Source organism: Martes martes, assembly GCF_963455335.1.
Source record: "Martes martes genome assembly, chromosome: 9".
NCBI classification, from domain to species: Eukaryota; Metazoa; Chordata; class Mammalia; order Carnivora; family Mustelidae; genus Martes; species Martes martes.
Window position 1 is genome coordinate 10,605,772 of NC_137896.1, and position 6,230 is coordinate 10,612,001.

Consider the following 6,230-nt stretch of genomic DNA (forward strand, 5'->3'; position numbering starts at 1 on the left):
CACCCCTCTGCTTATGTCTGTGTAGTACGGACACACGTCTGGAAGGACCTCCTTTTTTGTTTGTCTGTCTCTCCCACTGGAATGCCAACTCCACAAGGGCAAGCATCATATCCACCCTGGTTATGGCTATGTCCCCAGCACCTGGCACACAGTAGGTGCTCAATAGATGTTTGTTGAAAGAGACAGAGGAAACGGCTTCAATCATGTAGGAGGTTCTCAGGGAATCTTCAGAGACCATATTCACAGTCTCTCTCTGGGAATGACAGGTCGGTCCCCTCGCGTGCTGGGCCCCAGCCGGCGCAGGCAGCTGGCGAGGATTCTGATTCAGTGGGCTAGAGGATCGACTTCTGATGTCTGCCACAGGGCAGGCAGGGTTGGGGGGGTGCCTGCTGGCCTGTGTATCTGGTTTATTCATTGCTGTCTCCACAACACCCAGGACAAGGCCTGGAACACAGCGGCTGCTCAATAAATATTTGTTGAATGTCAAATCCACAGGTCCTTTACCTAATTGGCTACTCCTTTCAGAAAGAAAAACACCTTTAGCTCATTCAACTGACACCCATTTCCCAGACAATCAGTGAGGCCCACCGTGTGCTAATCCTGAGAACAGGCAAGGGCGAGGCTCTGATCTTCTAGTTGGAAGGAAGAGGAGGAGGAAGCCCAGCTAATGAGGCTCGATCACAAGGTCACCCAGCTGGGTTCAGCTGACCAGAAAGTTCTTCAAGATCCCAGTCTGTCATCCACCACCACCACCACCACCACCACCCCCGCCCAGGCATCCCTAGCCCCCTCCCTAGAGTACAGGGGATGAGGACAGGCAGCCTCTGCTTCCCTTTTGGGGCATGCCACAGGGCTGTGGTTCAACGGAAGCAGAGCTCTGGCCCATCCCAGGCACAGGCCTCTGAGGGCCTCACCCTCCCCATTCCCAGCCCAGACTCTTCCCAGCTGACTATGGGGCGCCGGTTCCCTGTTCCTCTTTTCTCTGGACAGGAGGAAGCGGGTGGGGCCATGGGAAGATCCACAGACTCAGTTTCCTCATCTGACAAGTGGGCTCAACGCTGGCACCTTCAGAAGCGGTCTTCAGAAGTGGTGGAGATTCAAAGAGAACATTCATGAAAGATGCTGAGCCAGGACATGCCAAGTAGTCAGGTGAGAAGGCAGAGGTAGGCAGAGGTGCCTCGTGACCCATCTCCCTGCTCAGACTTTCCCAAGGCTCCCCGTTGCTCTTAGCATAAGACCAGGCTGCTCTCCCTTTGAGGAGCCTGTCCAGCCCAGCCCTCAGCCTTCCCTACTCCCCACTCACGCCTCACCTCACAGCTCCAGCTACAGGGTCTTTTAGATTCACCTACGGCACTCTTCTGTCCCACCCCAGGGCCTTTGCACTTGCTGTGCCCACTTGCTAGAACATTTGTTCCTCCCTTTCTCATCTACTTGGTCTCTATCACCCTTCAGTTCTCAGCTCAGCAACTTCTGAGAAGTCTTTCTGACCTCCCCAATCACATCAACCTGCCTGCCCATTGTAGGCCCTCATCACTTTGTACTTCTCAGTCACAAATCGACATTTCTGAGAGTGATTTGGTTAATGTCCATCTCCCACAGCAGACTATGAGCAACTTGTGGGCAGGGATCATCGCCTCCCCAGCACCTGCACAGAGTAGGTGCTTCATTAATATTTGCTGAATGAATGAATGATAAACACAGAATGAATAGTACAACGGACAAGTCACACCCCCAGACGCCCCCTCTCACATCTGGCTTTGGCCTTGGGCCCTGTGCTATCCCTGCCTGCCCAGACCCCCTCCCCCAGGAGGGCTGCTTCAGCCTCCCTGTACTTGTCCCCAAAGCAAGACCTCCCTCACCTCTCACAGCCTCATTTTCCTGGATGGAAACCAGAGACATGGCCCTTGATCATGGGCTGTGTTCCCCTGAATCTGGTATTCTAAGGATGGGCCTTGGGGTCACCCTGGAGAAGAGGTCAAGGCCAGGAGCCCCCCATTCCCAATACCAACCAGAATAGCAGCCCCCCCTTAATTATGTTATACTCAGGGCAGCCACAGCTTAGGTACTTTGACAGGAATTTGATTACACATGCTCAGCAAAAACTAAAAAGACAGCCTCAGAGAGAAAGGAGCCGATTGATGGTGGATATGCCAGGAGGGGGAGGTATGGGTTAGCAGTTCCCCCACAGCCTGAGTCTGCTCAGATGCAACTGTTTCCACACCATGGCCCCCGGAACACTGGCCAGGCCTCCCTTGGGCGGGACTCAACGCAGGGGGGATTGGCGGGTGGAAGTTGTAGAAACTGTACATCCGCCTCGGTTGGGGAGGGCTGTGTCCTTCCTGTGGAATCCCCAAGGGGAACTTGGCCGTGGTCGATTTCCACCTTATAAGCCAGCTTTACAGCCTGCACTGGGGAGACATGGGCCACGGCACTAGGATTTTCTGTTGAACAGTGGGTACCACCGCTCAGAAAAAAAAAGGAAAAAAATTAAGCCATCAGTCAAGATGTCCCCACAGGGAGCACTGAAGGTGGGCTGAAAGTTCCTACAGTCGATTCCTGCCCAGTATCGCCTCCAGGCTCCCGAAGGCTGTGTTGCCCTCTGCTCTGGACAAGGTGGAAGCTCAAAGATCCTCTCCCCATTGCCTGGGACCCTCCCCTGCCCCGAGGTCCAGGCAGCACCCCTCGAGTCGGGGGAGTGGGTGGCCGTCAACCCTCAGCCAGGAGTTACCTCCAGACCCAGACAGCGTCCCCATGGTCATCTCTGGGACGTGCTCTTGCCACGACTGCCGCCAAGCCCAGTGTTTTGTGCACCACCTGTGTGCCAGACCCTGTGTCAAACAAGACAAGCTCCTTGCTAGAGCTCACCTTCAGGGTGGGCACAGGGCACAAGACACCGAAAAATATGAACACATAGAGGATGGCAAGTGCACAGCAGAAAAATGAATGAGGGCCGGGATGGAGAATGGGGGAGGGGCTGCAGCAGGGGCTGGTCTGGGAGGCCTCTCTGAGGAGCACCGGCCCAAGTGAGGAGAGGGAGCAGGTCATGGAAAGATCCAGAAGAACAGTGTTCCAAGGAGAGGAACAACAAGGACAAAGCTGGGGAAAGTGCGGGGGGAAACCTGGGGTGTTGTTTAAGAGGGAGTGAGAATCAGCATGGCCAGAAAGGAGGGTGGAGGGGTGGGGAGGAGAGAGGCCCATCCTGCAGGGGCCCCTGAGGTGGGGAGGACTTGGCTTTTCTGGAGGCCGGTGGGAGCCATGGGAGGGCTCTGAGCAGGGCAGCAGTGGGAACGACTGAGGCTCTCACAGGTCCCCTCCGGAAGCGGTAAGGGTGGACGCAGGGAAGGGTGAGGATGGCGGCAGAGGAGGGGAACGTGGGCAGATTCTGGGCCCCGTTGGAAGGTAAGGCTGATGGGGCTGGAGACAGTGAAGTGGGAGACAACCCCAGGATCTGAGACCTCATGGCTGGGTGGGCGGCAGTGCCATTCTCTCAGCTGGGGGGGGGGGCAGAGGGGGACATGGCTGGTTTCAGTGACACCCATGTCTCTGATTGGAAAACTGAGCAAGACAGAGACAGAGACGTGGGGGGGAGAAGAGGCTGGGCTCAGGCAGTCCAGGAACAAGGGACCCCATGCGGCTGAGCTCACCGGGCATGGGCAGGTGAAGGCAGGAGAGGGCTCCGCCTCACCTCAAGGGCCATTTGTGAGGCCTGAGGAGAACCAGGCAGGGAGGAAGAGGAGACAAGAGAGCCGGCACCACCAAGAGAACAAGCCAGAGAAGGTCCGGCATATCTGGGCCCGCGGGCGCAGTCCAGAGGGGAAATGAATGACAGCAAGGCTGGGACTGGCGGCCAGCCTGGTTGTGGCCCCATCACCCTCAGAGCCGTATTCTTTGGGGGCGGCCAAAGAGGCCGAGTCCTGATCGATCTAAGTCAGCCATAGGAACTCCTTTTTGGTTTAACGGTGGACATGTGACTCCATTGTCACACTGTCACAGGGGAAGTCTACTGGGACATTTAGGAAATATTTTCCTGCTTGATAAAAGAGTGAGATTCTGGATGAGAAAAATCCCTTTTCTGCCCACCCCCTTCCCTTCCTAATTAAGATGTGGTTCTATGGGATGTGACTTCTGGTGCCACAGCAGCCACCGGGGCCCATGAAGAAAAGAGAAGTGAAGAGATACCAACTAGAACCCAGATAATGGATCCCAGAATGGCCCCATATCCAGACTTCTTGTTGTAAGACTTAATTCAATGTCATACCATTCCAAGCATGGAAGATGGCATAATTGGGACAAGAGGAAACTGGGAATGAACCCTGAGACAGGGGAGAAAGTGGAGAGAGGGTGGGAATGAGGAGGCTGAAAGGGAGTCTCTTAGGATTTCATCTGGGGCAGCAAACTCCTGGGGAAAAACAGTGTAGCCTTGCAGACTCTCAGATCCTCACCTAGAAGACTAGGATGCCATGGATAGTCACACCTAATGTACAGAGGAGAAACTGAGGCACAGGGACGTCATGAGTGGCTCAAGGCCACACAGCAGAGGCAGACTGGCTCATGCACCCCGCCATGCTCATTACCTCCCATGCAGGTCCTTTGGCCTCACCTTGCTCATCTGTTAATAGGGATGCAAATGGCAGGTGACCTTCCGGAGGTGTCATGAGTCTCAAAGGTCCCTGAGGCACTCAGCAAAGCAGCTGAGCAGTGGTGGGCACTCAGCATCAAGGCCCAGGGCCTGGGTGCACGGCAGACCCCACAGGTGTGAGTTCCCGTGTCTGCAAACAGTGCAGGCTCCACGAAGGGAGCGCCTACCGTATGGCGGGCACATTACCAATCCTATGCATAACACTGACTCCCTTCATCCCCAAGAGGCCTCCTCCACTCCCCAGCCCCTGGCTCCCCAGGCCCCATGAGCAGTGAGCCACCAATAGGGAGCACTAACTCCCCACTGCGACCCCACTGCGTTCCCTCCACCTTTGCTTGCATGCCTCTTGGGACAGGCAGCTCACTATTCCTCAGAGAATCCGGGCCTGCCCCCAACAAAACTCTTTGTCCCTGTGTGGCCCTAGGCAAGTGCCAAGGGCCTCTCTGGGCCTCCCTTTCCATGTGTGTAAAAGGGCATTCACGAGAGTCCCGCCTCCTGGGCTGGTGGTGAGGATCCAGGAAGGCCCTGCTCCTGCAATCCTGGAGAAGCATAAAGTCTGGTAGCTACCATCACTGTCACCTACGGCTGACCCTGCCTCCCGCCTCCCGCCTCCCGCCAGAGCCCTGGGTCTGTCAGGTTTGGGAGACCACGCGTCAGGTGTGTCCCTAGGTCCTGACCCAGAAGCTGGAGGAGAGGGAAGGAGTGCTGAGTCTCCAGGCCCACAACCTAGCCCCACAGCCCCTGGCTCCGACTCACACCCACCCGGGGCTACCACCGTCTCTGAGAACCCATTGTTCCCGTCTGGCTCCGCTCCAGGGTCCTGGCCCTACCCAGGCTCCCACTTCCCTCTAGTATACCCCCATCATCCCCAGGGCTCAGGCCTCCCTACAAGAGGGTGCCAGGTGTAGCAGCAACCGAGCAATGGGAACACAAGTTCGAATCCCTGCTCTGCCACATCCCATCTGTGTGACCTTAGGCACATCGCCTCCCCACGCCTCAGTTTCCTCATTTGTGAAATGGGGTGTCAGGACCTCATAGAGCTATACTGAGGATTCTATGAGTTGGGGGCTGGCAGAGTGCCCGGCATGTAGGAAGCCTCAGGGAACATTAGTCCACTTCCTCTGGTCCCCCAGGCCTAGAGGACAGAGCCAGGAAGAGCAGACACAGGGGTAGGGAGAGTACACAATGGGCCCTGAAGCTAGGACGCCATGAGCAGAGCACTGGATGAGGAGTCCAAGGCCAGGGTCCTGGCTTTGACCCTGCTGCGTAACCTCTGGCAGGCTGTGAACATCCGTGAGCCCCCCAATGAGGGGAAAAAGAGGCTGGGAACTTCCCTTCTCTGTAGGAAGCGGGGGGAAGGGGCGGGGGGCTTGCAGCCAAGTTTTCTTTTCATTTTTTTCTTTTCAGCACAAAGGGCTTGAATGAAAACCAGCTGCAGGGACAGAGAATCCTATTGTGAAGGCACCTGAGATTCCTGGGCAAGCGGAAGGGGCAGCATTCTGGGTGTTGGGCTGGGTAAGCAGAAGCTGGGGTATCAGCCAGAGACACGCAGTGGGGAGCTTGGTGGGGATCTCCTCCCTCTCCCTCAACG